The following is an 8,949-nucleotide window of genomic DNA, read 5'->3' as shown; positions in this document are numbered from 1 at the left end:
TGTGGAACTGTCAACATGTTTTATATACCTAGCCAAATCTGTAGACTACACCCGAACTTAAACAATGAAATGTCGACTCATCAATAAAGAGCCGTGCGATACTGGTGAAAAAAGATAACCTAGAGTAAATCAATAAAAAAAATCAAGTGTATGAAATATAAAAAAATATGTTTGCGCAGTTTTTGACGAAAACGGTGACTAAATATATTAAACAAACATTGCCGCTGTTTGTCCTACCTTGCGCAATTTATCATGGTAGACATGTTGACATGATTTCAAGCTCTTATATTTTTTATGTAACCTAAATTATTTCGTGTAGGCAATTCAAAGAAATCTGCACAAGCCGCAAATTCGAATGGCGCATATCCTGGAGAAACGGGCTGAAAAATGTCAACATCATTTTTGGTCACTTATCCTGATATTTTACGTCATATTTTCTTTCAATAATGAGGAAATCGTTGCATGATCATCATTCATATTATACTATTGCGATTTTTTTTTATTTTATTGTTAAAGGGTTAGCTGTAACAGTTGGAATATCGGTTTCTGTAGCAGTTATCATAGTCATAGCATGTGCACTCATTATCCTGAGAAAAAGAAAGAGGTAGTGTGTTTAGTTGTTTATTATTTAAAAAAAGAAAATTTGCTAGATAAAATTATGGCTAATTTCATTTTTACCCAGCTTGTAAACGCAATATTATATTTTATATGAAATAGGTAGGTTCAAGAAATAAAAATAACACGTTGTAAATTTAATGCGTCTTAAGCGCTTTTCTTGATTTACCTTCATCAGGAACGCTCAAAGCCGAATATTTGAAAGTCAAGGATGTATAAGAACCTTAACAGTTGAGGAGCTATATAACCTAAAGGACCTTAAAAAATATCCAAATCCATCTAAAGTCAACTTTGCCAGAGGGAGTTGAAACTTTTGTTTCTTTATAATTCCAAAATTTATAAACGGACGATTTTAGAAGAATTAGTTATAAATCATGTCAGTACCCAAGAACTGACTACTGAGCTAATGATACTCTCAAGAAATTCAATATTGATCAAAATTTTTTATCATTAACCTGAACTCAAATAAAGCGTTGAAATTCCCCGATAAATGCAAATATTTTACAGTGCGTTAACAATGGTGAAATTATGGCGCAATTAGTGTACATTTTAATGAGGAAGTTACAGTTTTCTGATTTGGCACATCATTTCGATAGTTTTTGCTGTATACAACATTGACGCCTCGAACGCATGAAATTTATGAAGTGTTGTTTTCATTTTTTAACTTCATGCATTGACCAACCTAATGTTTTGTGATGATGTGAATCTACAATGTAACCCATTATCATCTTTTTATTAACTCTTTTAATCTGGACCAAGAGTTTGGACAAAGTTTCCATGAATGTACGAAAGATGCAAATTAGCAAAAGAGTCCAGCATCATCATTGAAAGTAAATGTTAACTGCTTTGGTTTTTTTTTAGTTTTTGTTTTTTGCTTCGTTTTATGCCCCATATTTTTATTCCTCTTCGTTCTTTCTCCGTGACATTAAATCGTCTACGCTAATTCTCAGAAAACGTTAGTCTGATGTTTTCAAACCTATAAAAACAGCTAGCTATATGTCCTTAATTAACCTTAAAGGTTGGTAAGAATTTACATTTTAGAGTTGTTAAGTTGTGTTTGATAATCAAATGGGTAGGATTTACTATAGTAACCAAAAGTTTTTAAGTTTTTTTTTCAAATTATTATTACTAGTTTTTCTGAATAGTTTGGAATAAATGGAGGAGGTATGATACTGAGTCATTATTTGGACCCTGAGATTGCAAACATATCAAAATTGCTCAAGCCTTTCAATATTATATTCATTTAATTGACAAATGAACAGGTTAAAAATCTAGTGATGCCACTATGATGTCATTTGACTTTAGATGACCGTTTTACACATTGTTTTAGACAAGATAGATATGAGCAACAGCTTTACCCCAACAGATATTTTACACACACAACCATCTGTGTAAAATACATCTTTTTACAAAATATCTTTGTTGTTTATAATTAGATATTTAACACAAGATCACCAAATAAGGCTATTTTGGCGGTTTCTGCAGTTTTTGTACTAAATGCAAGAAGTTTGAAGCCCTAAGGCAAATATACGACAAAATTAAAAAAAAATAGATACTGATGTCTAGCAGACATATGTCTAGTGAACATCTGAAGGATGTTATTTGTTAGATTTATGATAACTCTTCATTTTAAATTCAAGGGGCCAAAAAGTGGCATTATCGACATACCTTTTCCTTTCACAGAATTGTACCTGGTAGCTTGAAAGAATTATTCAAATAATGCAAATGCTCTTGTGATTTCCATTTTGATTAATTTCGTGATATACATACTAACTAACCAACGTTTTTTTTATTCATAATACTTGGATTTCAAAGAAAGCGATTCCAATTTTTGTCAATTTCAAAGTCTAGATTTGTCAGAACATAAGCATAGAGGAAGACATCTATCAACTGTACAATTTAGGAAACATTGACAAGGAACCGTTGAATTTCAAAATGTGATTCCAATTTCGTTTTTTTCCACGGAAGTCTCTAAGACAATATGGAAAAGCACCCAGCAGCTGTATATTTTCGAAAACATTAGGACTTTATGAAAAACAAAATGAATGATATTCAGCTGAATTCCTAAGGATCGTCCCAATATTTTTTAACTTATCGTTATAACAGGTCGAGAGTTTTTCGGTAACTTTCGGTGTTATATTAAATATATTTCATATTTCAGAGGGGTGCTAAAAGATGTCGTTCTGTATAACGGAGCTCCACATGAGTATCAACACGTAAATCTTTATATCCTTTCTGTTTCTAAGGGAACTTGATAATCCTCAATTATTTTCTAAAAAGCATGCCTGAAAATACATTAACTTCCTAAAGCATACAATGAATTAATTATTTTTCTTGTTAAATTCAGACAATATGAATAACCTGAAAAGTGTTTTCTATTAAAAGATAGGTTCAATTTACTGTAGTTGATATTTAAGACAAAGGATATCTCATCCTACATTTAACTACGCTCTGGATAATGATGTGATGACCATAAACTAATCACTGTCAGATACTTCTAATAAAATCCAAGTTTTCATACAAATTTTATTTTTATTTGTACTCGTATCTGGATTGTAATAAAGTAATAGAGGGAAACATCGGACAAGACTGATTCAATACAGTCAGCTATATGCGATGGACGTAGTTCTTCTTCCTGTCAATTTTTCTAGGATGTTTGTATTCATGGAATTTGAAATTGATAGTCCTGGCATTCTGGTTCCGAATATATTTATTTTCTTTCAAACCATAGTTTTGTAAAGGAATATAATTTCTAAATGAATTGAAATGGAATATTTTAGCACAAAAGATTGCTGTATATGTGTTTCGTAGTGCTCTATATTTACAACTAGAGTTGGTGCATTGGTTTTCGTGTTGCTGTACATATTATATGTTTTAATCATCAAAAGCTTGTGACTTATATAAGTATCCCATCACAAAGGCATTATACATCGGTCAGATACTTAAATAAAGTTACGTAATGTCACTTCTCCTATATTACTCTACTGTATTCATAGAAATATAAATTTCAAAGATTGTAAACTTGTCTAGTTATTTTAAGAAAAACACATCAAAGAATAGCAGTTTCCATAAAATTACAAAGCTTTTTTTTTAACCAAACATTAAAAACAAATTTCGAAGCTTCGATGCCTTTCATTTCATCAACTTTTTGGTATAATGCTAAGAAACAGGAGTAGAGCGAGGTTTACTGAGCCCTTCAACAATTTCGTGTCAAGTTCAATAAAGTTGATATTTTTTCGACATTGATCTTATATTGTTTTTATACTGCAGCTTAAACTAGCTACACTTATAGGTTTTAAAATGAAAACGCAAAAATAAAACTTATTTTCCATTACTAAACGGGAACCAGATTGCGAAGAAAAGAAACGTGACATGAAATCAAGATTGCGCGAAATATCACGTTGTTACTATATTTGGTAAATAATGACAACATGAATTGTGCCAGCTGTAGTATAAAAAAGATTGACTTCTTACTTAAGATAAATGATATATTCAATTTCAGATCGCCAAAGAAAAATTCTACACAAACATCTGCAAACGGCCAGGATTACAATGGAAACCAGAATATCGCAATGCCCTGGTCAGGAGACTCTCCCGAGTATAACGATTTGAAAGTGCGCCGTGAAAGTCATAATTATGGCGAACTGCAATCTAGAAGCAAGGCAATAGGTGATACATGTTATGACTATATTGATGATAACGAACATACACGGGAAACAAAGGTTTTCAGTGTCGAGCAGGGTATATCTCAAAACGATTTATCTTCAAGATCTTGTCAGGAATATGCAATGTTGGATCCAAGTGAGAAACGCAAAACGGAATTAATTTCATCTTCAAACCGTGATACAATTAGTGACGACTATACTGTTCTTGAAGCAGAAGAAGCAATAACTAATCACCCGGTATACCCTCAAAGCGACCAGTTTGATAAAAGTATAAATACATGTCAAACTAAAATCAATGAGAACAAAATAGAAGTCACATCTGCCCATAACGTTACACGTGAAGACTACACTGTTCTTGACCCAAAGTTAACAGGATTCAATCGAATGAATGAGAGAGCAATATTTAACCTAAATATTAGAGATATGGAGCATAATACAATGCATCCATTAAAAGAAGACACGAAGTATTACGAGCTTGCAAAACCCATTGATGAAGATGAAAAGGAAAATACATGCCATAAATACGATGGAGATTATGGATTTTGTCAAAATTCTGATTACAACCAACTTAAAGCCGGACATCCAAAACACTCCGAGGAACATGTATACAACCACACTGTTGATGACGTATACGATACGACCTCACACAACAGAAAGTGTGCTACGCCAGACAGCACCTACGATTATTTCTGTGGCGATAAAACTCATGATGATTATAACTTACCTATGAAAATGTAAAATGGTGTTGATAGTAAAATAATCACAGCGCAATAGGAATGACATAACACTCTTAAATGTAGCATTTAAACATTTATTTTATTAATTTATATTACCTTTTTTATTTGACAATCAGTGCTTTAAATCTAACCGTGAAAGTTTACATAGATATGTTAAATTAATTACTTTGTTCTTTTTATTAAATTAAGTCTAAATTTATTTTAAACAGGAATAATATTATATTAAAAATTTGCCTTAAAGTTTGTTATCATTCAAAATTTGTAAATGTTGCTTTTTCGCTATGAATATGTGGCATTTAGACGTAGGTTTATATGTAGCCTCCTTCACTAATCCTAATCCTAAATGGAGTGTCTAAAAAGGAAGTCATGCATTGATCATAAACATTACACTGACGATGAAACACATTCTTGATTAAAACTAATCGAGAAGTAGTTTATCCTTGAGCACTTTACAATATTTCTAAGTTTGTAATAGAATGATAATCCCTTTCTTCATGATTAAATTCGAGCGTTAGCTAATACTCATACCTTTAAACAATAACAAAAAAAAATCTGCACTTCTATTTTATCACATACTTACATCTTCTCGTCCAATTAAATTGCTAGTATTTGCCTTCTAAGTTTCATAGTACATACCTTTTCCGTGTACTAAGTAAATCTGCACGAAAGACCACAAGGGAAAGATTTCATTGTATCGTAATCAAGATATTAAAAACAAAAAATCGCCATTGGCTATTTTGGAATACAATGCTGTATCCCAACTTAAAAAAAAATTGTACATGTAATTGATTTTCATATTGATTTTATTTATCCTGCTATCAAAATCTTTTTGAAATTTCAAGATTCAATCATTTAAAATTAAGAATATCAAATATGGTCCTTAATACGTTGATTAGAGTACACTGCTGTCTTACAATTGTGGTACATTTTGTAATTACTCATCAATGCAATTACTTTGTACACAAAAAAGTATGTACTTTACTATGAAACATTGTGAAGGAAAATTAAGGTAACTTGATGAGGATTTTTTAAAACTATCTTGAGGAACTTGATCAATTTCATCATGAATTGAAAAACCGTGATAATATCTGAAGGGAATGTGCCACCTATATCTATATTCTGATAAAGCTTTTAGTTTTTACTTTGAAATAAAAACAAACCTATAATTATCTTAAATTGGTAATCGATTTTTAATGCCATCCACATGGGCAAATATATCTATTTTTTTCAAATTCATTACTTAGCTTTAGTTTTACTGTGAAATTGAAAAAAATGGCATGTAGAGCTCCCACTGTATTTTAACTTTATATGCCTGTTTGTGGTCAATATATTTTGACATCTTACAATGTAAAGAAGTACATGTAGTAAGACACCACTCTATACCAATGTGCAGACTTACAACATCAGCTACCATCTTTTCATTTTGGAGTCAAGGGCCTTTCATAATCAAACATATTTATGTAAGATTTTCATATAAACCGCTATTTTCCTAAAAGAGGGGCGAAAGATACCAGAGGGACATTCAAACTCATAATTCGAAAATAAACTGACAACGCCATGGCTAAAAAAGAAAAAAGACAAACATACACAATAGTACAAAAAACACAACATTGAAAACTAAAGACTAAGCAACACGAACCCCACCAAAAACTGGGGGTGATCTCAGGTGCTCCGGAAGGGTAGGCAGATCCTGCTCCACATGTGACACCCGTCGTGTTGCTCATGTTAGTACAAACACGGTAAATAGTCTAATTCGGTGGGTCACATTTGTGAAAAGGGAACGGGATTGTAGTTAGGACATTAGGAACATATCTGCTATCATCTGTGAAACGGATATTCCAAAACGGTCAATCAACTCGTGATGGCGTCCGTAAAATTTACGAAGTGATGATTTCAACATCACCATTTGGAACTCTTGGTTTAATAGTTAAATCGTGTTTGCTGCATTTATAAACTCACGATCTAGTTAATCACTGTCACAAATTGAACAAATATGATAGCTATGATACTATTGAGTAAATTTATAAAACATAAAACTTAGTTTATGAAATCCGTTTTACAAACACCTGTGATACAAGAAGTCAGTCAAAATAAACTATCAATAGACCACTTAGAAGATTACTTGAGTTGTAAATGTGTGCTAAATTGGATAGTCAATGAAAAGGTATATATTATGAAATTAAGTGCTCAAGGCAAGACCCTCGCTGTAGATTCCATAGTATATATCTTTTCATAAACTAACCTTTACGTATGAAACATTTTACTGTAATATATATCTGTATAACTGACCACTTGTTATGTGTTTACCGATTTGATGAAACCATGAATTGTATTTTTATATAACTACATTATACAAAAATTTCATACTCTTCCGTAATTTTAATAAGTCGAAACTTTCCAAACGTTCTGTTTTATTTCCAAATGAAATGCAACATTTGTGGCTGCGCGTGCTTTCCCTATCAACGTTGAAACAAGGCATAAAAAAAAACCTAATAGTTTAATTGATTGCTTTTTTTGTAATTTTATGGAGTAACTGTTGTAAAAGCATTAAACGTACGCACATTTTTAGTATGACGCATATCCGCGCTGTATACAAAATTTTCTTCGGTCAACGCTTTTACACCCAAAATAAAATTACCAATTCTTAAATTTAAACAATGTTATTTCTTGTTTCTGATGTAAGGATAGAAGTGTAACTTTCAAAGTGTAGCAATAAAATTGATAGGCTGGGAATCAGAATATCATATCAGAAAGCAACGACATATCTTCCTTCACATTTTTGTGTTTATGAGTTTGCAGGCATTTTAAAATTCAAATAAGCATGTAAATCAAATCAAGGTAGCATATAAATCAGTAAAATTCTAGTTGTGAGGCTGCCGTCCCCAAGACCCACTGCTTAATTTTTTTAACAGTGGCTACGCCACTTAATGTAATATCATACAGTTTGTCTACCTTTTTTATCAAGGTTAATGAAATAATATGAAATTCATTTAAAACATCTGGGCAGAATCAAATTAACTTTAAACAATACTTTAATGAGTAGTCATGTAGAGGAGAGGAAGCAGACCTATGTAAAATCAGAACCCAGTATCAGTAATATATAGTCAACGCTTTTTGGAAAAAAATATCAATTCTTAATATCACGGTAGGTATAGTGTCCGGCTAGGATCGTGGTTTTTCGAGTGAATCTGTCCATTTTTTTTTTCGAGTGTAGATCGGGCTTTTTCGAGTGATAAAACATGCGATCAGGTCAATTAACTGCTTATTCGTAATTATTATAGTTTTTTACGTGACTACCCATCGTATTTTGAATACTATACATGTTTTGAGTAACAAAGAAGCACAATTTCCTTGTATTTAACCATTAAACTCAGTGTTTGTTATTGACCGGGCTTTTTCGAGAGGAACTGTGAAACCGTCCGGGTATTTAAACAAATGGTCCGGGTTTTTTTATCGAAAATTTCAATAAGAAAAAAGGTATTTCTGACTTTAAAAAATGACTTTTCTAGTATATAAATGTAATTTAATGAATGAAAATATCACATGATCTCAAAAAATCACCAAAACATATTACTACGTTGATCAAACTTAACCTTTTTCAATTTAATGCAAATTTTCTGTTCGGAAAACGTTCTACCACAACTTTCCAGTATTATATCATAAATTAGAAATTATTCGATCCTTTATAAAAAGGTCTTAAGAACATAGTGCAGGACACTCATAATCTTTTCAACTTCATTTTATGGTATTTTTGTTGTCACAGTTAATAATATTTTTCGTGGTGAACCCCGGAGTTTTTATACGATACGTATTATGGTATACCGTTGTCCGTCCGTCGTCAGCATGTTGGACAATAACTCAAAAACGCTGTAACCAATTTACATGAAACTTCGTTGAATTTTTTTTATCTATTGAGGTATCCTCCTTTTCGA

General features: G+C 31.7%; 1 long non-coding RNA gene across 1 annotated transcript; it reads left to right on the top strand.

Annotated features, from left to right (window-relative positions):
• The first annotated feature begins 525 nt into the window (after positions 1–525).
• LOC127710147 (uncharacterized) lies at positions 526–5,257 on the top strand. The gene is made up of 2 exons (XR_007986012.1): positions 526–604; positions 4,118–5,257. It is a non-coding gene; the product is annotated as an uncharacterized LOC127710147 (long non-coding RNA).
• Positions 5,258–8,949: the final 3,692 nt, after the last annotated feature.

This window comes from Mytilus californianus, unplaced genomic scaffold, assembly GCF_021869535.1.
Source record: "Mytilus californianus isolate M0D057914Y unplaced genomic scaffold, xbMytCali1.0.p SCAF_7, whole genome shotgun sequence".
Classification (NCBI taxonomy): Eukaryota; Metazoa; Mollusca; class Bivalvia; order Mytilida; family Mytilidae; genus Mytilus; species Mytilus californianus.
This window is presented reverse-complemented; position numbering and strand designations above follow the sequence as displayed.